General features: G+C 40.4%; 1 protein-coding gene and 3 pseudogenes across 3 annotated transcripts in view; 2 read left to right on the top strand and 2 right to left on the bottom strand.

The window, feature by feature from the left end:
* NKAIN3 (sodium/potassium transporting ATPase interacting 3) overlaps positions 1-27,582 on the top strand; it is a 731,862-nt gene that overhangs the window by 572,915 nt on the left and 131,365 nt on the right. The window lies entirely within an intron of this gene.
* Positions 5,427-7,256, bottom strand: LOC102123330 (X-ray repair cross-complementing protein 6 pseudogene; annotated as a pseudogene).
* Positions 16,825-17,796, bottom strand: LOC135964865 (SRSF protein kinase 2 pseudogene; annotated as a pseudogene).
* LOC102124533 (SRSF protein kinase 2 pseudogene) lies at positions 17,978-19,235 on the top strand (annotated as a pseudogene).

Raw genomic sequence — 27,582 nt, forward strand, 5'->3', positions numbered from 1 at the left:
TAGGGAAGAGAGGCTTTGTTCTGACAAATCCTTTTTGTTCACCACACACCCAACCTGCTAGTAGTTTCAACATAATTTTACTAAATACAACATTCACCCTGCTTTCTGTATTCTATTGATTTACTTAATAAAAACAAACCTGCTTTGTGATTCTTAGCTACACAGAACTAACCAGAGGTCCCAGTCTTTTTAGAAGATATAGCGTGAATTCAGAATGTCAAATTTCTAAAATTTGATTGCTATCCACAAGATAGAAAAATCTCAATTTGTACTTGATTTTTTAAAAATTCATCATGATCACACAGCTATCAGAGAGGAATAAACATAAAAAACGCTAAAGTAACATGTAGAGGGCAGGAAAGAAAGCCCATCTGTTTTCAGTCCAATAAGTGATGAATGTGCAACAGAGAGGCATGAACTAAAAGAGCTTTGACAAAAGAATTTTCCTTTTTCAAAGTTAAAAGAAAGTTTAATTCCCTTTTAAATAATAGAATCTTCTTTTTCCAGTTGATTTTTTTTTACTTCCAACTTTTAAGTTCAGGGGTACATGTGCAGGATGTGCAGGTTTGTTACATAGATAAACATGTGCCATGATGGTTTACTGTACAGATTATTCCATCACCCAGGTATTAGGCACAGCATCCATTAGCTGTTCTTCCTGATGTTCTCCTTCCGCTCATCCCCCACCCTCCAACAGGCCCCATGTGTGTTATTCTCCCCCTCATGACCATGTGTTCTCATCATTCAGGTCCCACTTATAAGTCAGCACATGTGGTATTTGGTTTTTGGTTCCTGCATTAGTTTGCTAAGGATAATAACCTCTAGCTTCATCCATGTTCATGCAAAGAACATGATCTCATTCGTTTTTAAGCCTGTATATTATTCTGTGATATACATTTACCACATCTTCTTTATTCAGTCTATCATTGATAGGCATTGTATTAATCTGTTCTCATGCTGTGAATAAAGACCCAAGGCTGGGTAATTTATGAAGAAAGAGGTTTAATTGACTCATAGGTCCACATGGCTGGGGAGGGCTCACAGTCATGGTGGAAGGTGAATGAGGAGCAAAGTCATGTCTTACATGGTGTCAGGCAAGAGAGCTTGTGCAGGGTAACTCCCATTTATAAAACCATGAGATCTTGTGAGACTTATTCACTACCATGAGAACAGTATGGCAGTAAATGCCCCCATAATTCAATTATATCCATCTGTCCCTGCCCTTGACATGTGGGGATTATTACAATTCAAGGTGAGATTTGCGTAGGGACACAACCAAACCATCTCAGGCATTTAGGTTGATTCCATGTCTTTGTCATTGTGGCTAGTGCTGCAATGAACATGCACATGCATGTATCTTTATAATAGAATGATTTATATTCCTTTGGGTATATATCCAGTAATGGGATTGCTGGGCCAAATGGTATTTCTGCTGCTAGGTCTTTGGGAAATCACCACACTGTCTTCCACAATGGTTGAACTAATTTACACTCTCACTAACAGTGTAAAAGTGTTCCTTTTTCTCCACAACCTCATCAGCATTTGTTTTTTGACTTTTTAGTAATAGCCATTATGACTGACATTAGATGGTATCTCATTGCAGTTTTGATTTGCATTTCTCTAATGATCAGTGATGTTGAGCTGGTTTTCGCATGATTGTTGACCACATGTGTGTCTTCCTTTGAGAAGTCTCTGTTCATGTTCTTTGCCCACTTTTTAATGGGGTTGTTTAGTTTTCTCTTATAAATTTAAGTTCTTTATAGATGCTGGATATTAGACCTTTGTCAGATGGATAAAGTGCAAAAAAACTTTCTCCCACTCTGTAGGTTGTATCTGCTCTGTTGATAGTTTGTTTTCCTGTGCAGAAGCTTTTTAATTTAATTAGACCCCATTGGTCAATTTTTGCTTTTGTTGCAATTGTTTCTAGTATCTTGATCATGAAACTTTGCCCGTGCTATGTCCTGAATGGCATAGTCTAGGTTTTCTTCTATGGTTTTTATAGTTTTGGGGTTTAATTTAAGTCTTTAATGCATCTTGAGTTGACTTTTGTATATGGTGTAAGGAAAGGATCCAGTTTTAATTTTCTGCATATGGCTAACCAGTTCTCCCAGTATAATTTATCAAATAGGGAATCTTTTCTCCATTGCTTTTGTCAGGTTTGTCAAAGATCAGATAGTTGTAAGCATGTGGCCTTATTTGTGGGTTCTCTATTGTATTCCATTGGTCTATGTGTCTGCTCTTGTACTTGTACAATGCTGTTTTGGTTACTGTAGCCTTATAGTATAGTTTGAAGTTGGGTAACGTGATGCCTCCAGCTTTTTTCTTTTTGCTTAAGATTGCCTTGGTTATTTTGGCTCTTTTCTGGTCCTATGAATTTTAAAATAGTTTTTCTAATTCTGTGAAGCATGTCAATGGTAGTTTAATGGGAGTAGCATTGAATCTATAAATTGCTTTGGGCAGTGTGGCCATTTTCACGATATTGATTCTATCCATGAGCATGGAATGTTTTTCCATTTGTTTGTGTCATCTCGGATTTATTTGAACAATGGTTTGTAGTTCGTCTTAAAAAGGTCCTTCATTTCTCTTGTTAGCTGTTTTCCTAGGTATTTTATTCTTTTTCTGGCAATTGTGAATGGGAGTTCATTTGTGATCTGGCTCTCAGCTTGCCTGTTGTTTGTGTATAGGAATGCTAGCAATTTTTGCTCATTGATTTTGTATCCTCAGACTTTGCTGAAGTTGCTTATCAGCTTAAGAAGCTTTTGATCTGAGACAATGGGATATTCTAGGCATAGGATCATGTCATCTGCAAACAGGGATAGTTTGACTTCCTCTCTTCCTATTTGAATACACTTTATTTCTTTCTCTTGCCTGATTGCCTGGTCCAGAACTTCCAATACTATCTTGAATAGTAGTGGTGAGAGAGGGCAAACTTGACTTGTGCCAGTTTTCAAAGGGAATGCTTCCCCTTGAAAGGTTTTGCCCATTCACTATGGACGGTGGGTTTGTCATATATGGCTCTTATTATTTTGAGGTATGTACCCTCAAGATCTAGTTTATTTAGAGTTTTTAATATGAAGGGAAGTTAATTTTTATCAAAGGCCTTTTCTGCATCTATTGAGATAATCATGTGGTTTTTGTCTTTAGTTCTGTTTATGTGATGAATTACATTTATTGTTTTGTGTATGTTGAACTAGCTTGCATCTCAGAGATGAAGCCAACTTGGTCATGGTGGATAAACTTTTTGATGTGCTACCGGATTCAGTTTGCCAGTATTTTGTTGAGGATTTTTGCATTGATGTTTATCCAGGATAATGGCCTAAAGTTTCCTTTTTTGCCATATCTCTGCCAGGTTTTGGTATCAGAATAATGCTGGCCTCATAGAATAAGTTAGGGAGCAGTCCCTCTTTTCAATTTTTTGGAATAGTTTCAGTCGGAGTGGTACCAGCTATTCTTGGTACCTCTGGTAGAATTCAGATGTGAATTCAACTGGTCCTGGGGTCCTGGGCCTTTTTTTTTTTTTTTAATTGGTAGGCTATTTATTATTGTCTCAATTTCAGAACTCTCTATTGGCCTATTCAGGGATTCAATTTCTTCCCGATTCAGTCTTTGGAGGGCGTATGTGCCGGGAAAGTATCCATTTCTTCTAGATTTTCTAGTTTATGTGCATAGAGGTGTTTATAGTTTTCTCTGATGGTTGTTTGTATGTCTGTAGGGTCAGTGGTAATATCCCCCTTATCATTTCTAATTGTGTCTATTTGAATCTTCTCTATGTTTTCTTTATTAGTCTAGCTATCAGTCTATCTATTTTATTACTTTTCTCCAGCAAAAGCAGCTCCTGGATTCGTTGATTTTTGAAGGGCTTTTCGTGTCTCTCCTTCAATTGAGCTCTGATGTTGGTTATTTCTGCTAGCTTTCGGGTTTGTGTGCTCTTGGTTCTCTAGTTCTTTTAACTGTGATGTTAGGTTGTTAACTTGAGATCTTTCTAGCTTTTTGGTATGGGTATTTAGTGAGTAAATTTCTCTCTTAACTCTCCTTTAGCTGCATCCCACACATGCTGGTACATTGTATCTTTGCTCTCATTAGTTTCAAAGAACTTCTTGATTTCTGCAATGATTTCATTATTTACCCAAAAGTCATCCAGGGGCAGGTTGTTCAATTTCAGTGTAGTTGTATGGTTTTCTGTGAATTTCTTAATTTTAAGTTCTAATTTGATTGTGCTGTGGTCCAAGAGACTGTTTGTTAGGATTTCAGCTCTTTTGCATTTGCTGAGGAGTGTTTTACTTCGGATTATGTGATCAATTTTAGAGTAAGTGCCATGTGGTGATGAGAAGAATATATATTTTGTTGTTTTGGGGTGGAGAGTTTCATAGTTATCTATCAGGTCAACTTGATCCAGACCTGAGTTCAGGCCCTGAATATCTTTGTCAATGTTCTGTCTCAATTATCTGCCTAATATTGTCAGTGAGGTGTTAAAGTCTCTCACTATTATTGTGTGGGAGTCTAAGTTTCTTTTAAAATCTCTAAGAACTTGCTTTATGAATCTGGGTGCTCCTGTACTGGGTGTGTATATATTTAAGATAGCGCTTCTTGTTGAATTCAAACCTTTACCATTATGTAATGCCCTTTTAGTCCTTTTGATCTTTGTTAAAGTCTGTCTTATCAGAAACTTGGATTGCAATTCCTGCTTTCTTCTGTTCTCCATTTGCTTGATAAATTTTCTTCTATCCTTTTATTTTGATCCTCTGTGAGGCTTAAGATCCATATAGATGTATCTTGATTCTTTATCCAGCTTGCCATTCTGTGTCTTTTAACTGGGGCATGTAGCTCATTTACATTTAATGTTAGTATTGTTTTGTGTGAATTTGATCCTGTCATCATGATGCTAGCTGATTATTTTGCAGACTAGTTTATGTGGTTACTCCATAGTGTCACTAGTCTGTGTACTTCAGTGTGTTTTCGTAATGGCTGGTGATGGTTTTTCTTTCCATATTTAGTGCTTCCTTCAGAAGCTCTTATAAGGCAGAGATTTAACATCCCACTGACAACATTAGGCAGATCATTGAGACAGCATTTGCCTGCCTCAGCATTTGCCCGTCTGAAAAGTATCTTATTTCTCCTTCACTTATAAAGCTTAGTTTGGCTGGATATGAAATTCTGGGTTGAAGATTCTTTACTTTTTTTTTTTTTTTTTTTTTGTTTTGTTTTCAGTACAAACTTAGGGCTCTTTATTCAGGCAATAAAGTAAGATAGAGTGAAGTGGGAGGGCTACACCATCACCATGGCAACAGAAAGTCTCAAAAATGTAAAATCCAACTTCTGTTGGGCAGACTCTTCCTAGCTCAGAAGAAACACATTTTAACTGGCTGAGAACAAGGCCAGGCAGCCTGGCCACTGTGTGAAGGAGTGGCTGGACATGCAGCCTCTGGTCAGGCCTGGAAGTGCTCAGTGAGAATTTCCAGCAGCTCCTGCTTCTTCAGCCCATTCTTCAGCCCGTATGCCTCTTTCAGCATGGGCACAGTGAACTTGCCCAGCGTGCCCTTGCAGATATCAGCCTTCAGCTCCTCTTCTGAATACTTCGCCTTGTGCCTTTTGCTTCCAAAAATCTTCATTATTGTGTTTTCTCTTGGTAAATTTCCCTTCAGGATTGTAATCCGGTGGGTAAACAAGCTCCTTAAACTCAGCCACCAGGGAGCCCAGTCTTTTAATCATTGCTTCAACTTAGAGCAATGTCAGGTCCACTGCTTATTCAGCCTCCATCAAATCCAAGGCCAAGGCCTCCAGGTTCCTGAAGTGCTGCTGCAGCCCGGGGTTCTCAAAGTTGTCACTTCTGTATGTGAAGCGGAGCTTCTGAATGATAGCCTTCATCTCGTCCACCTGCTCTGGAGTTGCTATGCCTTTTTCAGTAAAGGACATCTTCCTTTTATCATCAGCAAAGGATAAAAAGACAAGCTGGAATCCTGGAGGAGTTACCTGAATTTTCTGGTCCTCCATCCTCTTCCTGTGGCACCAAAGCCACAAAATAAGGAGACATGTTCCTGTGGGGTACGTATCTGAGCAATGCTACAACCTCCTTCTCCAGACACTTTATGTGCAGAGCACTAAACACGGTTGAGCTCCCAATCACCAGCAACTCCTCGGGGCACATGAACAGGGATGGCCTCAGGTGATTGTGCTTCTTCAGCATTACCAAGGGTTTGAAACCCATGAGCATCAAACCTGAATCATCAAACTGTTTTAGCTCTTCTGTTTCCTCTTTCTCCATTATAATCTGAGACTCCCATAGATCTGAGAGCTCTTGGTATCGCTAGGCAGAAGCAAACTGCCTATATTTGTGTTAAATTTTGATTTTCTTGATTTTCACTGGTTCATTTTTTTCCCAATAGAGCTTTATTGGAGAAGGCTTGAGAGCCTTCTGGACCAGATTATAAATGCCCAGAGATCACTATATCTTTGATGAGCTTCACCTTTAACCTGCTGAGTGCTTGCTTCCTGGTCTCCTTGGTGCAAACCTTCTGCAACAGATCTTCTAGCTTGCTGGATTCCTCAAAGTGAACCCTGAGGTCCTCATCCTCTGCTATGCTGGTGATATCTCTATAGATCAAGGATATGTCAAAGCACCCAGGTTTCTTCAGGTGTATCAAGTGAAGGAAGATGCCTGTATCTCGGAGATCACTGGCTTTGGTCCTGGCCCAGCTGGCTTTGGTCCTGGCCCAGCTGGCTTTGGCACTGTCATTGCCATGGGGGTTGTCTTCACTGGTGAACAGCATGATCTTCTTATGACTCATCATGAACTGGACATCACTAAAGAGGTTGGCACAGACCCACAGCACTTCACTGAATGAGTCATCAGATCTGTAGTCCCTCAGGTCTTGGAAACATGTTTGTTCCTGCTGCCCCTTAAACTGGTCAAACTCTAGAATTCATTTTGCATCTGGATTCTCCAACTCCTGTAAGACATAAATATTTTACTGAATCTTCGTCTTTCTCTGTATCATAGAACTCCACTGCCAAGAGATCTCAATCACTGTTTATGATCTTACTGGTGTACACACTTTGCATACACTGGATGCTCATGTCAAAGGGAGTCAACTCATCTTCACTCTGAGATTCAAACATAGCCCTGGAAGCATCAACCACAAAATCCAAACTATCTCGTCCTGAATACTTATAGTCTCCACTTGCTTCAAGGTTCTCTTCTTGTTCTTCTTTGCTTCTTCATCGCCCTCAGTTTTGTAATGTGACTCCCACCTTTACATGTTGGCTGCTTCTCACTTTGGTGCAGGGAAGCGACCAACTTGGGCCAGAAATTCTTTTCTTTAAGAATGTTGAATATTGACCCCCAATCTCTTCTGGCTGTAGAGTGTCTTCTGAGAGGTTCACTGTTATTCTCATGGGCCTCACTTTTTAGGTGACCTTGCCTTTCTCTTTGGCTGCCCTTAACATTTTTTGTTTCATTTCGACCTTAGAGAATCTGACGATTATGTATCTTGGGAATAACCTTTTCATGGAGTATCTTACTGGAGTTCTCTGCATTTCTTGAATTTGAATGTTGACCTGTGTTGCCAGGTTGAGGAAGTTCTCCTGGATGATATCCTGAAGTATGTTTTCCAAATTGGTTCCATTCTCCCCGTCTCTTTCACATACCCCAATCCGTCATAGATTTGGTCTCTTTACATAATCCCATAGTTCTTGGAGGTTTTGTTCATTCCTTTACAGTCTTTTTTATCTATTCTTTTCTGCCAGTCTTATTTCAGAAAGACAGTCTTCAAGCTCTGAAATTCTTTCCTCCACTTGGTCTATTCTGCTATTAATACTTGTGATTGCACTGTGAAGTTCTTGTATTGTGTTTTTCAGTTCTATCATGTTCCTCTCTAAACTGGTTTTTTTGACTGTCAGCTTCTGCATTGTCTTATTATGACTTTTAGATTCTTTGTGTTGGGTTACAACATGCTCCTTTAGCTCAGCGATGTTCATTTTTATCCACATTCTGAAGCCTACTTCTCTCATTTCAGCATGTCAGCCTTAGCCCTGTGTTAAGCCCTTGCTGCAGAAGCACTGTAGTCATTTAGAAGAAAGCGGGCACTCTGGTTTTTTGAGTTTTTGACATTTTTTAGTTGATTCTTTCTCATCTTTGTGGGCTTATCTACCTTTGATCTTTGAGGTTGCTAACAACTGGATGGGATTCTCATAGGGATTTTTTCTTCTTGTTGTTTTCTGTTTTGTTTTGTTTTGTTTTTCTTTTAACAGTCTGACCGCTGTTCCATAGGGCTGCTATGGTTTGCTGGGGGTCTGCTCCAGACCTTAGTTATCTTGGTTTTTCCTGTACCTGGAGGTATCACCAGTGAAGTCTGTGAAACAGCAAAGATGGCAGCCTGCCCCTTCCTCTGGAAGCTCCATCCCAGGGGGTTACTGACCTGTTGCCAGGCCAAACACACTTGTAAGAGGTGCCTGAAGACGTTGTTTGGGAGGTCTCACCCAGTCAGGAGAAATGTGATCTAGTACCTGCTTAAAGAAGCAGTCTGGCTGCTTTTCGATAGAGGAGCGTGCTGTGTTGGGGATCTCTTCATCCTCCAATCAGACTGGGAACCCCAAGGCCCACAGGCTGGACTGGCTAAGATGCTTGAACAGCCAAGGTAGTGGCATGCCCCACCCCCAGGGCACTGCATCCCAAGGAGAGATCAGAGCTCTGTCCATACCATATGTGCAGGTTGAGGTAGCTGGAGGCCCAGCTGGAAGGTCTCACCCAGTGAGGGGGAATGGATTGAGGTCCCGCTTACAGAAGCAATCTGGACACATTCTGGCAAAGCAGCTATGCTGCACTGGGGAAACTATTCCTCATCCAGACCATTTGGACCCTCCAAAGTCCACAGGCTGAAACAGCTGAGTCAACCAAACATCAGAGATGGCAGCCTGCCCCTCCCCTCAGGGCCCCATTTCTTCTCAGGCAGGCACCCTGTTACTGCAGGCTGGCTGAAATTCCAAGCCAGTGGGTCTTGTCTTCTGAGGTGCCATGGAAGTGGGACCCACAGACCAATGCTGCTTCGCTTCTTGGATTCAGCCCCCTTCCTAGGAGTATGTACGGACACCATGCATTGCCCGGGCTGCAGACACCTTTGTTGGGGATCCCAGGACTGGAGTATGTAAAGTTCCTGGATCTTGGTGCATGCCTGAGCAGCTTCTCTGCCAAGACTCCACACAGCTCTTTGTGTTGGACCCAAGGCCCTGGTGGTGTGGGCTCATGAGGGGATCTCCTGATTCGCAGGTTGCAAAGATCTGTGGGAGAAGCCTGGTTTCCCAGGGTTGCACAATCACTCACTGCTTCCTTTGGCTGGGGGTAGGGATTCCCTTGGCTCTGTGTCACACCCAGGTGGGCCATCACCCTACCCTGCTTTTCTTCCTTCTCCATGATTCGGGTTGTTTCCCCGATCAATCCCAATGTGGATAGCTCGATAATTCAGTTGAAGGTGCTGTATCCACTCACCCCAGTTCATAACCAAGTCTTATCACTTGTTAATCTCCTAAGTAACCCAGATGTATCTACTTTATTCTACTTTGACCACCACAACCTTAGGCCAAGCTGTCATCATCTTGTCTGGGCTGCTGCACCAGCCATCCTATCTATTCTTAGTAACCCAGTTAACTTTTTCTATACTCTTACTTCAAGTGAACAACAACAAAAAAAACCTTCATAGAAGTAACCTAGTTACATTTAACCAAATTAAATAAAAAGCATTTTAACCAAAACCAAATAAAGATATACATATATGTGTGTGTATGCTTAAATTGCTTCAAAGATAATGAGCTCTTATGTTGCTATAGTTCCCTATATTCTTTATAGTAAATCCTACAAGATTTGCTCACTTTTTGATACCAACCCCCAGTACTAAACAAGCTATTTGTGGGTCTCACGCTACTAGATTTTCATGTAGAGGATAGTGTATGTGTCCTAGGTAGTGGTCATAGATATTGCTTCCAATGTTGCTGATTTCAGTAGGATAAAGAAGATATAGCCCAGTAAATGGAAGGGCAAAGGAGAATAAAATTTTTAATAGCTTTGCTCTCTTAGTGCTTTGTCTGTAAGAATCACTGTTGCAGTTGACATTCGTTGCCATTTTGCTTTTTCATTTTGAATTGTGGAGCCAGACTGTGTCTCTGTGTTGAGGGGAGGAGAAGGAATGACCTCAGAAATGTCAGAATTATTACTAATGGCAGCCTTTAAGCTTGGATAGGTGGGCAACAGTGCTTGATCAATCTGCTTAAATGCTGACTGTAGAGAAGGGACCTGAAACAATAATGGGAAGCTATTTAAAATTTGGAAGAGGCAAAATACGTGATAGGATAGATGTGGCTTATTTTCAAGTACAGGCCATGTGGTATGGTAGCAGCAGATGCCTAAGGAATAAGGGTAGCGTCTGAGCAGAGCTAAATGTAACCTCACATCTGTCATTTCCTACTTGTGACATTGGGCAGGGTCCACAATCCCTCTGAGCCATCACCTTTCTTGCATGTAAAATGAAATCATACCACCCACTCAAGGGGCTGTTGAGAAGATTAATGAGATTGTGTATACAAAATTCCAGCCACCATAGATGCCAGTTTGCTTTTTCTCCCTTGCTTCTGTTTTAACATTGCAGATAATTTACACTAACAGGTGATCAAGGACTAGACCTAAGGCTCCTTCCAAGAGACTAGCCCACCTCACAGACCTTGAAGAGAGAGTCTAATTCACTTCAGCGGACTTGCTCCCACTTATTCCTGCTAAACAAATTCCTGGAGAGGTTTGAATAGACATTGGAGACAGTCAGTGGTACTTATCCTTATGCAGTGCTGTCAGATGAATTTTTCTATCTGATGCAGATTGGTCCAAGGCCAGCTTCTTGACCTCAGGTTGCAAGTGGTGACTAGGAGCAGTTGTTCGTGACAACTTGTGTTTTTGCACATGGCTCACAACCAAGGGTAAAACAGCCTCCAGACTGTATATCCCAGAAATAAATCTAGGTATTTCTACTCAGACTAATTTTTCTCTAAGGGGACACTGGAGCTTTTCTGGGACTGAGCCACCCATCTGGCCTCATTTCAGGAAAGGCAAAAGGCCTCATGCTGAGTGCTTACTCAACACCTAAGACAGCCAAGGCAAATAGACTTAACGTGCTTGACAACTAATCTACTGGTGGTGACTGCCTCGCTAGATGGCTGTAGAATTCCCAGTCCTCTTCTAGGCTCAGCATAAATTGTGTGCCTCGATCAGTGATGATGTCTCCCATACGTACTGTGGAGGGTTGTCAAGGCACACATGACAGAATTGGAAACCTCATTATCTGGGGATCCTCAAAGTTCCACTTTAGTTCAATAAGGACACTGGCTGTTATTCAAGAACCGGTCTTAGCCACACACACAAACTATAGTGTCATGACTGAGTAACTCCTTGAGCTGGGTGACAACACCATGAACACAATATACAAAAACAACCTCAATTTTTTATCAGTGCCTCAAAAGCTTCCAGACCCACTAATAATTTTGAATGTCACTAGGGATATGTGTTCTGCATACTATCTACTCCCTCACAACCTGGTGATTCTGGGAACTCAGGGACTTTCCTAGCATCACTTGAAATCACTGAAAGCCAAGGCTAACCCTGGTGCTTTTATCATCACTTCCAGCAGCCTCCCTCAGGTAGGAACACACTGGAGTACAAAAGAAAACAAAATGTACTGTTCCTGACAGAAATCCCAGGACTTTGAAATATTTAGATTTTTTAAGCCCAAAGACCACCTGTCTTCTAGCCTGCTGCCTGAGCTATTGATCTTCTGCCAGGTACATGTATTCATGATCAGTCAAAGATGTCATCCCATGGAGAATTTAATGAAAGAAATCTACAGAAGGGCTCCATCTACCCATCTATTGTCTTTCCTCCTTGTCCAGAGGAGAAGCAAGGATGCACATCTGTGCAGCGAGCACCAGGTGTTAAATAAAATCATTATCTAAAACCAATACCTTCCCATGGACTCCAGGATTGCAGTATTAGCACAAGTGAACTATAATTTATACCAAACAAGGATTCCTGAAAAACATAACTAGCCAGAATCATGAAGAGTGATAAAAGATCTTTTTATTATGGCCACATTGAGTACATATTAGACTGCTCAGACGTTTCTGATCATGATTCCATTAGGCTATTACATAATCTGAATGTTGGGTGATATTGCTATTCTTGCTCTCCTGACTCATCAAAAACTATACAGTGCCAGCCCCACCATGAAGACATCAACCTGATACCCATGTCAGAAAGTATGTGTTTCACTTTACCTTGGCAGAATCTTGGGACACAGAGGTCTGTCTGTGTCCTTTGAACAAGTGGAGTTCTGGATTGGAAACAACCCCAGTTCTCCATCTCGCCCACTGTCTCTAATTCTATACTTTTCACATGTTTTTAATCTGGTAACTCTTTTTGCTTTGTCTTTCAAGTGAAATTTTACCAAGAATCCGTTTGTCGTTGTTGTTTTTGTTTTCCAGTACTGCCATAACAAAGTACTACAAATTAGGTGGCCTAAACAACAGAAATGTATTGTCTCACAGTTCTGGAGGACAGCAGTCTGAGATCAAGGTGTTGGAGGACTGATTCCTCTGGAGGGCTGTGAGGGAGAATTTGTTCCATGGCTTTCTCCTAGTTTCTGTGGTTTGCCAGCAATCTTTGGCTTTTCTTGGTTTGTGAAATCATCACCCTATCTCTGTCTTGTAGTTTCTATGGTGTACTCTGTGTGTCTGTGTGTGTGTCTGTCTCTGTGCTCAAATTGCTCCTTTTTCTAAGGAGTCTAGACATATTGGATTGGGATCCTTCCTAATGACCTCACTTTCATTCGATGTTCTACAAAGACCCTCTTTCATAAGCACCAGAGGTTCGGACTTCCATATTTCGAGGGGAACACACTTCAACCCGTAACAAATCTCTATTATAAAACATAAAAGTGAAGCTGTTTCCCTTAAAATGGGATGGGAAACTAAAGCCCTTTCTCTCTCTTTCATTCGTCCCCCTTTTTCTCTCTTGACATTTCTCTAAAATGCTCTGGGCTACTTAAAACATAGTTTTTAAAATCAGCTCTCCAATAAAAATGATATGCAACAATAAAATATTTTAGCAGTTGTCAGAGGTCTAGTATGAGTTAAGTCTTGCATTTACCAATTTAATATTAACTCCAGTCTTAAGGAACCAGTCTTGTGACTTATTGCACTGCAGAGGGCAACTCCTTTAAAAGAGCACAGGAAGGCTGTGAGGGCCTCAGGTGGGGCAGGGTGGGGGGTGGGGTTTGTAAGGGAACTCTCTCTGAGGATTGTCTCTGTTGAATCTGACTGTATCACTGGAGAGAACAAGGTTTTATCCATCAAACCCTCACTGACAACTCATAAAGTGTTGGTGTCACTTCCTTGGGGAAGCCAAACCTCCTGTGGGCCATTAACATAGACCATCAGAACCTCAATGAGATGCACGGGTGAGCCAAGAACAGATTTATTTACTGGTCCTCTTCTTTCCTCATGCTGCCAGATCCAGTACCTTCCCAATTACAAAACCAGAAAGTCAATTCCAAACTCCCTGCATTTTAATTCCTGAAGAACTCAGCTATTCAGTTACCTGCTACATACACAGAATTTGTCGATTTTGAAAACTGGCAAGACTGAAAAGTATATTGTTCACCTTGGAGCAGCAAAAATCAGGTAGGGAAAACCTGTTAGCTCCAGAAGAGCACCCATTATCAAGGAGGCCCCCACACTCCCAATGTCCCTCTCCTTCACAGTCACATCCTGTGTCTGCATTGCTCTTCAGGCACATTGGTTTCTATTAATTTCTTCATGAAAGCACTGGGGAAGTATCCTTATTTTTTGACTATTGAGAAATCTGTATTAATGCCATTGACAAGGATAGACCAGAAGGGTTCTTCTACCAGAATCCCAGAACACAATCACAAATACCTTTCCAAATGCTTTGCAATCCATCCCAATCATATTAGCAGATAAACTGATTGTCCCATAAGTTCTGCTTTAATGAGGCATACGTGTTCCTAAGAAATAATGCAGTAAAAGCCACAAGACTTAGGGAAAAAATGGGTCAGGGGCACAACACTCAAATGCTTCAACAGCAATATTTAAAAATAGAGATCTATTAAAATGATGTAATATATTTATACATATTAGATGGTTAAGAAGTACATATATACTACAATAAATGGGGCATTTTACTTTGAAAAGTATCTGCAGTTTACTTGTGGAAATTCGCAACAGAAGGATTGCAGACTATGAGTTACTGTGAAGTAGAAGAAAAGTTGTCTGAAATTTGACGGAAAATTGTTCCCTAATATTCCCAAATTGTTATGTTCAGGTTGTTTCCTAATATATCAATCATATTGGGACAAATTCACGTTTCAAAGCAAGCATGCTAGCAGAACTGAAGGTACTTGAAGCCATATCTTTAATTTACACCATCATCAGAGAAAAAAATCAGACCAGCTTCTTCAAGCACTCCCAGCCTCTACCTTCAGATATCCCTTTCCATATTAATCTTCATTTCCAGCCTTATTTTCAGCACCTGCTGCCCTCTGCTCCCCCAAATCATTCTAAGGCCAGGAAGCAAACCATCTGAGAGATGCAAAGTAACTAACAGTAAACTGTAGAAAAGTCCTCGGAGTGGAAACTGGATTTGGTTCTCCACTTTGTACATACATTTGACTAGCTGGCTACAAAGTTGGTAGCAGAACAACTTCATCAAACTTTTGCAGGGGTTTCAAAAATTGTTAGGTTCATTTCTGGGCTGCCTCCGAAGAAAAGAAACATGCTTGAGATGTTGTTCTGAGCTACTCTCCTCAAAGCTCTCTGGAGTATGTACCTTGGGTTTCTGCTCACTTGCATCTTGATCTTCCCTCCTTTTCTGGAACAAGGCTAATATCCCTGTCTCTTCCTTGCTCATCCTTTGCACTCTGCTCCTGACAATGTAGAATGTACCTCTCTCCGTAGCCTTGCTGGGAGCCATGCCAGGCCACACCCCAGCATATCTTGTTGACTTTGTCAAAGTTCCATTTTCACAAGGCATCTGCTAGAATGCCAGTCCTTCTTGCCTCACAATTAACTCAAATTATTTGCTCGTCTACTCCACCCAAAAGTGCATCTGCCTCGGTGAACCAACAGTAAGATTACTGAACGGGACATTTCTTTTTGGTCATGATTCCGCAAGAAGTTCAATTTTTCAGCCTGCATCATTTTCAGAATATTGTGGGAACTCACTGCATTATTTGAATGGAGTCAATTTAGTAACTGCCTTGTAAAAGAAATGGCATATTCATTCTTTCCAAATAATATAACTGTGATGCTATTTTGTAATTTCTGATTATATTAAGATATTAGCATATTTGTTGCAAATAAACTAAAGTGTTATTTTTATTAGTAGTTCGGCTTTAATTAATGTTTGGTAGTACGAATGATTTTAGAATTAAACCATGAACAGGTTTGAATCAGCAGCCTAATCTTCACATTCTAAAATAACTTTAAATGAATGAGCGCATAAAGAAGGCAGATTCATCTTGATGTGTATGAAGGAGCTGACAGAGGCACTTTCTTTGTTTCTTCTTTAGTGTCACATGTGAAACAAATTGACTCTCTTGATATCCATATGGTGCATTTAGGGCTCCAATTGTTTTCTTGCATTATAAATCTGTACTTGTCCTAACTAAATTTCTACTTTCTCCATATTTTATTGACAACAATCTGTTTGAGCTGAGGTTCAGTTTGGCTATTGAGACTGATTGCCAAAAAGTGAATTTGCCACCAGAAATTCAATTATAAAAACAATATTAATAAAACTAGACAGCTGCCCCTCTGTATTTTAAAGCAGTAAAAACATTATTTGGCTTCTCATTTACATGGCAGATCTGATTCATCATGTTAACATAGTTTAACAGAAGAAGAAATATTTCACATAGATAGCAGTGTGCAAAGCAGTCACTTCTAGAAAGAACATAATTTTTTTAAAAAGAAAATACAATATGGAATCAATGAATGGAATCATAACAATGACATTTACAGTATCACATAGAAAATTATGATTCTTTGTAAGTAAAACAAAGTGAAAATTAAAATGCACTTATATTTAAAATTAAAAAGATTAAAGAAACTGGCTTCTTGGAAAGAGCATCATATATTTAAAAACTAAAATAAAGAGTGCAATTAAAAATAATTCAAAACATTTTCAGGGACAAAAAAAGGAAATATTTAACATTTATTATAATACTTGAGTTTTCCTTCCTTCATGAAAAGAGTGCTGAAAATCATTTTTAAAAATTTTAGTTCTAAATAAAATAGATTCAAGAGTTTTTAAAGTTCACTGAAAATTGCTTTGGAATTGGAGAAAATAACATTTAATGATTTATAGCTTTTAGGAGAGATGGGATACAAGTCAATGACTTGAAGAAATGGAAAGAATGAAGACTCAGGAAATAACACAGAGAATGAAAAAGATAAGAATATTCCACAGAGAAGTTAGAAAATATAAGTGTAGTTTTGGGGACTCCGATTAGGCCAAATGGCATTAGAGTTTGTTTTTTACAAAAACTCTAAAAGGAGCTTAAAATGGTTTATTTTTCCACAATGCAGGAGTGATAAGACACAGTTTTAAGTGTTTTAAGTGTCTGTGTGTGTGTATGCATATATGTGTGTGCATGTGTATGCATATATGTGTGTGCATGTGTATGCATATATATTTTGGTATGTAACCACACGTGTTCATGCAAGGATATGCCTGGGTACGCATGTGCATATTTATGTGTATAAACACTATGGTGACTCTAAATGCTTTGATCCTCTGTATCATATATTTCTCAAGTTAAGAAAAGGGTATTCGCCATCCTGCTCATTGGAAGGTGCAGCTGAGGTGATGTTTTCTTCTATTATTTTCCTTTCAGCTTCTTGCTCCAATTCTTCTATCTCCTGCAGGCGTTTTTCCAATAACTCAGCCTGCCTCTTCTGTTTATTTTTCAGTTTTTTCTTTTTGTTTTTTAGATATTTTGCCCATAGGTTTCTTCTGCGGAGCCGTACTCAGTGCAGACCCTGAAGGAGGCGGAATACCTGCTTTCTGCCACTCAGTGGTCTCAGCTGCCGTTTTTCTCACATATGCATCATCCATACACATCAAGATGTTTTGCGGCTTTATGTCAGGATGAATAATCTTGGTCTTACTGTGTAAATCTAACCCTTGAAGGAACCATCGAATGATTCTCTTCACACAACGTACTGGGAGGCCTTGATAGTTGGACTTGATGATCCACTTGAGGAGATGGTGGCCAAGCACTTCAAAGACCATGCACACGTGTATCCCATTCACGCCTGAAATCTTGAAGCCGTCAATGAGCTGGATCACCATGTCTTTGTTTGGGTCACTGGGATCACTTTCCTGAACACATTTGAGCAATTTTATTTCATCCTAGGCTGTGTCTGTATAATGCCGAGCACTTTTGACAACTTTCATTGCAACAAATCTTTTTCCCTACATATCCCAACACAGCCAGACAGTAGAGAAGTGCCCCCGACCAAGCTTTCTAATAACATGATACCAGCCATTGACGAGGCCTGCAATTTTCACTGGATGATAGCCACCTTTGCAGTAGTCCGCAGGGTCCTCTTGCTCCTCATCATCTGATCCAGGATCTCCTCCTTTGGCTCTGGTGGTGTGGGATCTGCCAAAATTGGCGGTGGCTGTGGTGCTGGTGGCGGGGAAGGAGGAGGAACTAATGGAGCTTTCTGTTGAGGCTCCGGATTTTTTGGGTGTTTCTCTCTTTTCGGCCTCCGCTTTTGGGCCTAAATGGGAAGCACTATCCTGGAGCTCATTCCAACGCGGCGGAAGCGGGCCTAGGGGCTTCGCGAAGGCGGCGGCTAAGCGTGAGGGTGAGGAGACCCGCCGGGCTGTGGCTTCCACTGGCTCAAACGGCCGGGAGGAGGTAAGAACTGCGCCTGCGCCGCCGCCGCCGCTCTGGCAGACCTCGAATACTGCCCAGAGGTGAAACTAAAAACAACAGGATTAGAGGCAGCGGCCGAGGCAGAAACCGCAAAGGGAAATGGTGAAGCTGAGGACCAGGAAGAGAAAGAAGACCCTGAGAAAGAAAACATTGAAAAAGAAGATGATGTAGATCAGCAACTTGCGAACATAGACCCGAGGTGGATAGAATCACCTAAAACCAATGGCCATCTTGAAAATGGCCCATTCTCACTGGAGCAGCAACTGGACGATGAAGAGGATAATGAAGAAGACTGCCCAAATCCTTAGGAATATAATCTTGATGAGCCAAATGCAGAAAGTGATTACACATACAGCAGCATCTATGAACAATTCAACAGTGAATTGCCAAATGGACGGCATAAAATTCCCGAGTCACAGTTTCCAGAGTTTTCCACCCAGTTGTTCTCTGGATCCTTAGAACCTGTGGCCTGCGGCTCTGTGCTTTCTGAGGGATCACCACTTACTGAGCAAAGGGAAAGCAGTCCGTCCCATGACAAAAGCAGGACGGTTTCAGCCTGCAGTACTGGGGATTTGCCAAAAGCCAAAACCCAGGAGGCTGACTTGTTGGTGAACCCCCTGGATCCACGAAATGCTGATAAAATTAGAGTAGAAATTGCTGACCTGGGAAATGCTTGTTGGGTGCATAAACACTTCACGGAAAACATCCAGATGCGTCAGCACCGTTCCGTAGAGGTTTTAATAGGAACGGGATACAGCACCCCTGTGCTGGAGCACGGCATGTATGGCATTTGAGCTGGCAACGGGCGATTATTTGTTTGAACCACATTCTGGGGAAGACTATTCCAGAGACGAAGATCACATAGCATTGATCATTGAACTGCGGGGGAAAGTCCCTCGAAAATACGCTATGTTGGGGAAATGTTTCAAGGAGTTTTTCACCAGAAAAGGAGAACTGCGACATGACCATGCCGAAGCCCTGATGCCCTTTTGATGTACTTGTGGAGAAGTATGGCTGGCCCCATGAAGATACTGCACAGTTTACAGATTTCCTGATCCCGATGTTAGAGATGGTTCCCGAAAAAACGAGCCTCAGCTGGCTAATGCCTTAGGCATCCTTGGTTGAATTCTTAGCACATTCTACCAATATTGCATTCTGAGCTAGCAAATGTTCCCAGCGCATTGGACCTAAACGGTGACTCTCATTCTTTAACAGGATTGCAAGTGAACTGGCTTCACCCTCAGACCTTTGTTTTGCTTTGAAGTACTGTTGTTTGACATTTTGCTTTTTGTGCACTGTGATCCTGGGGAAGGGTAGTCTTTTGTCTTCACCTTAGTAGTTTACTGACCATTTTCTTCTGGAAACAATAACATGTCTGTAAGCATTGTTTCTTGTGTTGTGTGGCATTCAAATGTGTGTGTGTGTGTGTGTGTGTGTGTGTGTGTGTTTTAATGAGAAATACTTTCCCCTTTGTGTTTTGGCAGGGTTTGTAACCATGAAAAAAAAAATTTAGCTGAATACTATATAATTTACAATCTTAAAAAATTATTAAGTTGGAACCAAGAAATGGCAAGGAAATGTGCAATGTTATCTTCTGGCAAAGGGACATCATTCCTGTATTATAGTGTATGTGTAATCACACCCTGTAAATGTTACTTTCCATTAAACATGGGAGGGGGGCTCAAATTTCAAAAAAGCTACCAAATCTTGAGTGCTATGTAGCCTACGTCACATAGCCGACTTTAACTGCTCCAAGGAGTTGTGCAAACTTTTCATTCCATAACAGTCCTTTCATATTTGATTTTAAACAAAGTGACTCCGGGTTTTTTTTTTTTCTTTTCTGTTTTTTGTTGTTGTTTTTTTTTATTTTTTATTATTATTATTATACTTTAAGTTCTAGGGTACATGTGCATAACATGCAGGTTTGTTACATATGTATACTTGTGCCATGTTGCTGTGCTGCATCCATCAACTCGTCAGCACCCATCAACTGGTCATTTACATCAGGTATAACTCCCAATGCAATCCCTCCCCCCTCCCCCCTCCCCCCTCCCCCCTCCCCATGATAGGCCCCGGTGTGTGATGTTCCCCTTCCCAAGTCCAAGTGATCTCATTGTTCAGTTCCCACCTATGAGTGAGAACATGCGGTGTTTGGTTTTCTGTTCTTGTGATAGTTTGCTAAGAATGATGGTTTCCAGCTGCATCCATGTCCCTACAAAGGACACAAACTCATCCTTTTTGATGGCTGCATAGTATTCCATGGTGTATATGTGCCACATTTTCTTAATCCAGTCTGTCACTGATGGACATTTGGGTTGATTCCGAGTCTTTGCTATTGTGAATAGTGCCGCAATAAACATACATGTGCATGTGTCTTTATAGCAGCATGATTTATAATCCTTTGGGTATATACCCAGTAATGGGATGGCTGGGTCATATGGTACATCTAGTTCTAGATCCTTGAGGAATCGCCATACTGTTTTCCATAATGGTTGAACTAGTTTACAATCCCACCAACAGTGTAAAAGTGTTCCTATTTCTCCACATCCTCTCCAGCACCTGTTGTTTCCTGACTTTTTAATGATTGCCATTCTAACTGGTGTGAGATGGTATCTCATTGTGGTTTTCATTTGCATTTCTCTGATGACCAGTGATGATGAGCATTTTTTCATGTGTCTGTTGGCTGTATGAATGTCTTCTTTTGAGAAATGTCTGTTCATATCCTTTGCCCACTTTTTGATGGGGTTGTTTGTTTTTTTCTTGTAAATTTGTTTGAGTTCTTTGTAGGTTCTGGATATTAGCCCTTGGTCAGATGAGTAGATTGTAAAAATTTTCTCCCATTCTGTAGGTTGCCTGTTCACTCTGATGGTAGTTTCTTTTGCTGTGCAGAAGCTCTTTAGTTTAATGAGATCCCATTTGTCAATTTTGGCTTTTGCTGCCGTTGCTTTTGGTGTTTTAGACATGAAGTCTTTGCCCATGCCTATGTCCTGAATGGTACTACCTAGGTTTTCCTCTAGGGTTTTTATGGTATTAGGTCTAACATTTAAGTCTCTAATCCATCTTGAATTAATTTTTGTATAAGGAGTAAGGAAAGGATCCAGTTTCAGCTTTCTACTTATGGCTAGCCAATTTTCCCAGCACCGTTTATTAAATAGGGAATCCTTTCCCCATTTCTTGTTTCTCTCAGGTTTGTCAAAGATCAGATGGCTGTAGATGTGTGGTATTATTTCTGAGGACTCTGTTCTGTTCCATTGGTCTATATCTCTGTTTTGGTACCAGTACCATGCTGTTTTGGTTACTGTAGCCTTGTAGTATAGTTTGAAGTCAGGTAGTGTGATGCCTCCAGCTTTGTTCTTTTGACTTAGGATTGTCTTGGAGATGCGGGCTCTTTTTTGGTTCCATATGAACTTTAAAGCAGTTTTTTCCAATTCTGTGAAGAAACTCGTTGGTAGCTTGATGGGGATGGCATTGAATCTATAAATAACCTTGGGCAGTATGGCCATTTTCACGATATTGATTCTTCCTATCCATGAGCATGGTATGTTCTTCCATTTGTTTGTGTCCTCTTTTATTTCACTGGTGACTCCAGGTTGTAAGATACCATTCTCTATATGGCACTTTAAAGGAAGAAAAGATATGCTTCTCATTCTAAAATATGCATTATAATTTAGCAGTCCCATTTGTATTTTTGCATATTTTTAAAAGTATTTTTAAAGAAAAATGTAAAATGTAAAGACTTAGTACCATATCATATTGCCTCCTCTGGGCACTGTAAGTTAAGCTCTACATAGATTAAATATGAAAAGAGAAGCGTGTTCATTGTGTGGAATTAAAAAATACATATATTTTTGGAAAAGCATGATCATGCTTGTCTAGAACACAAGGTATGATATATACCATTTGCGGTGCAATGGGCAGAATACTCCTCACAGCTCAAAGGTAACAGTGATCACATTCATTCCATAGGTAGCTTTATGTGTGGCTACAACAAATTTTAGTAGCTTTTTTATTGTCTTTCCATGAAATGACGTTGAGAAAATGATTTTCCCTTTGCAGGTTGCACAGTTTTGTTTATGCATTTCCTTAAAATTAATTGTAGAATCCAAGACACAAACCACAGTAGGCAATGCATTTTTAGAATGTAATACATAGAGGTATATTTAGCCTCTTTTAGAAGTCAGTGGATTGAATGTCTTTTTATTTTAAATTTTACATACATTAAGGTGCCTCATTTTTTTACTTTGTCCATTAACATTTATTCATGTGCCTTTGCAATAACTAGATTGTGAAAAGCTAACAAGTATTGTAACAATAATCCATTTTTGAGGTGCTTGCAGTTGTCTTAAAAATTAAAGTGTTGGCCGGGTGTGGTGGGTCATACCTGTAATCCCAGTATTTTGGAAGGCCGAGGCGGTGGATCATGAGACTAGGAGAGCGAGACCATCCTGACTAACATGGTGAAACCCCATCTCTACTATAAATACAAAAACTTAGCCAGGCGTGGTGGTGGGCACCTGTAGTCCCAGCTACTTGGTGAGGCTGAGGCAGGAGAATGGCGTGAACCCGGGAAGTGGAGCCTGCAGTGAGCCGAGATCGCGCCACTGCGCTCCAGCCTGGGCGACACAGAGAGACTCCGTCTTAAAAATAAATAAATAAATAAATAAATAAATAAATAAATAGTTTTGTTTTGTTTTGTTTCCAGAAAAAAAAAAAAAAGAAGAAGAGTAAAGAGAGAGTAACCATAGGCTCTCTATTTTTTTTGTATTCAAGCAGGCAGAACACCCGAATGATTAAAACATGACTTTAGAGTCATACGCACCTGGGTTACAATTCTGACATTTCACTTCAACATCATATCAGGCAATTTCATTAATCTTCCCATGTCTCAATTTCTTCTTTATAAATTGAAAATAGTAGTAACTTCTTCATAAGACTGTTTTAAGGATTGAATGAAATCATGTATAAAGCCCTCAACATAGTGCCTTAGCACAGTGTATAATCAATACATGATATTCACTGTAATTATTTTTACTGATACATGTACCAGGAATGAAACCAAAAAAAAGACACACCAGAAAGTCCAGCAAAAAAAAAAAAAAAAAAAAAAAAAATGGAAGACAGGAGGAGAGAATTGAGAATTGATTGACCAATATCTGTCATAGTTCAAAAGACTTATGCAAGAGGAACCAAAAGCCTCCACTAATCCATGTCTGCTCTCTTCTCAGCAAGACTGTGACTACACAGTCAACTCAGAGGATGGGAATAGTGAGGTTCCACAATAAATTTCATACTAAAACGCACTGCCCGGTAGCAGAAACATTAGCTGATAATGATGAATACAATAGCCTAGCATTTAACCGAGATATTTAAAGCAGCACATGACATTTTCATAACTACCCTTCACTAGCAGTCTAAAAACAAAGAATAAAAAGCTTCTCTTTGATCAAACCATGTTCCAAAATGAAATAAATCCCTTGGTTTTATGTGTATGAGTATATTTACCCTGAAAATCTATACATATATTCACAAATACATGCACAGAGCAACGTAGTACATGTAGCTGTGTAAGAATAAATGGCTTTAAAACATATCAGCAAATCAACAACTGAATCATTAAACTGACAGGAAACCTTGTTCAAGATTCCCATGTCATTCTGCAAAGAATGTACTGGATCTGACTAGAATGCATTAAGAGACCAGGGTGTTTGGAGTTTGAAAAACATCTTTAAAGGAAAAGAAAGAGAAGTATGATTGTTAGAAAAGGAAGCAGATGTTCTCACCAGAATAAAAAATCAAATTATGAACACTTGAGCTTTACAACAGCTTTAAATAAGCCTCTGTGGTGAGGCATAAGAACTTTAAACTTTAATGAAAGCAAAAATCATTTCATCATACTGATGATATAGAGTATTTCTTTTTCTTTTCATGTTTTCTTCTTTATTCTTAGTTCTTTTCCATTTTTTTATTCCTTGTGACCTGGTATTTGCTTCTGTTATAAATTAGGAGTGTGCTAGCAAAAGGAAATGGACCAAGGAGGCATTTATCTGAATAATTCAGGCAGAAACAATTTATACTTGAAGTAGCAAGAAGTTTTAGACAAAGGAGAATTTTTGCTTGGATTAACCCTCGACCTGGTTCAACTTCAGACATAAAATAATGATGATACCCGTGGTGCTGTAACTTTGATTCATCCAGTGTACTGAACAGTCTGCCCGTTGCTTTGGGACCCTGTTGTGATAATGCCAGCATTATCATGCATGTGAATGCTTACTTTTGAACACCATTACTCAATTCTCATATCCTGAAAAACTTAGTGAGGGAAAACTGCATGCATTCAACATTTATAAACGCTGATAAGCTCAGTTTCTAAATACTGGCATGAGTGTGGACTGGAAGGGCTGTCATCGGAGGCCCTGCCTTATGAGAACATCATGCCTAGTATTTCGACAACCTGCCGATAGACTGCAAGTGATGGATCTACAGCAGGATGAAGACTTCTGAATTAGCATTCAGGCCTTTCTCTCCGCTCACAGTGGAGACAGGAGAAAAGGAAAAAAAAAGAAGGATTAGATCTTTTCTCCTTGCCCCTGTAGTTTTCTTCTGACAGTAGACCTCTATTGATGGGAATGGACCTGATACGCAGAATAAGAGAGTGGGGTGTGCCTTTGTTGGCATGTTGTCTGAAATGACCTCAGCAAAGAATGCTGTGGAAAAGAAATGGTGATTCTAAAGAAAAGGCATTTGTAACTTTTTAAAATAGATTTTACTTTAACTTCTGGAATAGATGTGCTGAACGTGCAGGTTTGTTATACAGGTATGCATGTGCCATGGTGGTTTCCTGCACCTATCAACCCCCTCATCTAGGTTTTAAGCCCCGCATGCATTAGATATTTGTCCTAATGCTCTCCCTCCCCTTACCCCTCACCCCCCTCCCTGACATGTGCAGGTGTGTCATGTTTCCCTCCCTGTGTCCATGTGTTCTCATTGTTCAACTCCCACTTATGAGTGAGAACATGCAGTGTTTGGTTTTCTGTTCCTGTGTTAGTTTTCTTTTAAAATATTTGAAAGATGAAATATTAAGAGAAAAGAAAATTATTTTATGGAGATGTTTCTCCAATAGGCAAATTAGTTTAGAAGGAAAATTAATGACATCTAACCAGAGAAATCAACTCAGTGGACTGCATCAAATCGGCTCTCAGTGCAGCTAAAGCAAAGCAGGCAGAAAAAGGCAGAGAAGCAGCTTCTTGGGTCTGGGTCTACTTGTACCAGCGGCCCCTTGCTGGGGTAGATGGGGCTCCCAGGACTTGCCTCGGCACTGTCAGCCCTCTTTTTTTTTTGGAGACAGCGTTTCTCTCTGTCACCCAGGCTGGAGTGCAGTGGCACGATCTCGGTCACTGCAAGCTCGCCTCCCGGGTTCATGCCATTCTGCCATTCTCCTGCCTCAGCCTCCCAAGTGGCTGGGATTGCAGGCACCTGCCACCATGCCCAGCTAATTTTTTTGTATTTTTAGTAGAGACGGGGTTTCACTGTCTTAGCCAGGATGGTCTCGATTTTCTGACCTCGTGATCTACCCGCCTCAGCCTCCCAAAGTGCTGGGATTACAGGTGTGAGCCACCACCCCGGCCCCAGCCCCCTTTCTTTGAGGCGTTTGGATGTGGACTGAGCCACTCCAGGCTTCTCTTCTTCACCAGCTTGCAGATGACCTATTGTGGGACTTTGCCTTATAATCGTGTGAGCCAAGTCTCCCTAATAAACTCTCTTTTGTATATACATTTATCCTATTGGGTCCGTCCCTCTGGAGAACTCTGGGTAATACAAGGACTTTTAAAGAAATAGATGTGCATTAGAGATGAGAAAGAATGGAAATCACTAAATGAAGCCATTTACTCTTACTGTTTAGCTTTGGAAAAGTAGTTCAAGGAAAAAGTTTTAGATTTCTCTTCTTTAGCACAACAAAGATCATATTAGGAAAACCGGACTCAGACTGACTTTTTCAACCTTATTGAGATAACATTGACAAACAAAAATTGTATATATTCAAGGTTACAATGTGATGTTTTGATATATGTACACACTATGAAATGACTGGCACACTTAAGCTATTAACACATCTAGGCCAGGTGCAGTGGCTCAGAACTGTAACTCCAGCACTTTGGGAGGCCAAAGCAGGTGGATCACCTGAGGTCAAGAGTTTGAGACCAGCCTGGCCAACATGGTGAAATCCCAACTCTACTAAAAATACAAAATTTTAGCCAGACATGGTGGTGTGCACCTGTAACCCCAGCTATTCAGGAGGCTGAGGCAGGAGAATTGTTTGAACCCAGGAGGTAGAGGTTGCAGTGGGCCAAGATCATGCCACTGCACTCCAGCCTGGGTAACAGAGCAAGACTCTGTCAAAAAAAAAAAAAAAAAAAAAAAAAAAAAAATCCATTCCCTCACATAGTTACCATTAGTGTGTGTGTGTGTGATGAGAACACTTAAGATCTACTCTCTTGGCAAATTTCAAATGGACAATATTAACTGTAGTCAACATGCTATACATTAGGTCTCCAGAGCTTATTCATTTTATAACTGCAGGGGGGCTGCAAACAGCTGAAGTCAGGGCATGGGATGCCCTTCTAGGGGCCAAGTCCAAGGGAGAATGTGGCAGGAGAGGACTTTGGGCTTTGGGAAGGAAGCAGACCATGAAACAGTTGAAGGTGGGAGAACGTGCCTATAGAATCCCTCCCTTAACTTTTCATATCTTCAGTAAAATTGCCATTTTCACCAGTTTACTTGTGGGAAATGATGAGGAATCAGAGATCTAACCAATCTAGAATACCTCAGCTATGCTTTATTTAGGGAGGCAAATTAATTTAGAAGGAAAATTAATAATACTTAACTTTCAAAAAATATAAGTGGAATCCACATAGGAATTTGAAACATAGTCATGCATTGCATAAGGACATTTTGGTTAATGACAAACCACATATGCAATGGTGGTTCTATGATATTATACTGCTGTATTTCACTTTTCTATGTTTAGATAAGTTTTGATACACAAATACTTACCATTGTGCTCCATCTGCCTACAGTATTCAGTACAGTAACTTGCTGTACACGCTTGTAGCCTAGAAGAAATAGCTTATGCCATATAGCCTAGGTGTATAGTTGGTGACACCATCTAGTTTTGTGTAAGTACACTTCATGTTGCCTACACAGCGAAAATCACCTGATGATGCCATTGTCAGAAGGTATGCCTATTGTTTAGCAATGAATGACTAGAGCATATTTGTATCTGCAAACTCAGGACAAAGAACTCTGTGGTGACATTAGTGCAAGGAATTTGCTGAAGTCTTGGGGAGTACTTAGGACTAGTATTCATTTTGAGCCAAGTATTCTAAACTTCTGAGAGATAAGGAGATCCCAGTGACATCTAGGGTATGTAAAGCTCATGCACAACAGCTGAGGTCTCCTCACAGCAGTACAGCTGAAAGTGCAAATGCAGGGGCATCCAACTGGACTCACTGTTCAGGTCCCCTCCTGCCCAAGCATTACTAGACCTCACTGCAGTTTTTAAGCATTGTGTTACCACTGTGTAATTTTGTTT

This window comes from Macaca fascicularis, chromosome 8 (genome assembly GCF_037993035.2).
Source record: "Macaca fascicularis isolate 582-1 chromosome 8, T2T-MFA8v1.1".
NCBI classification, from domain to species: Eukaryota; Metazoa; Chordata; class Mammalia; order Primates; family Cercopithecidae; genus Macaca; species Macaca fascicularis.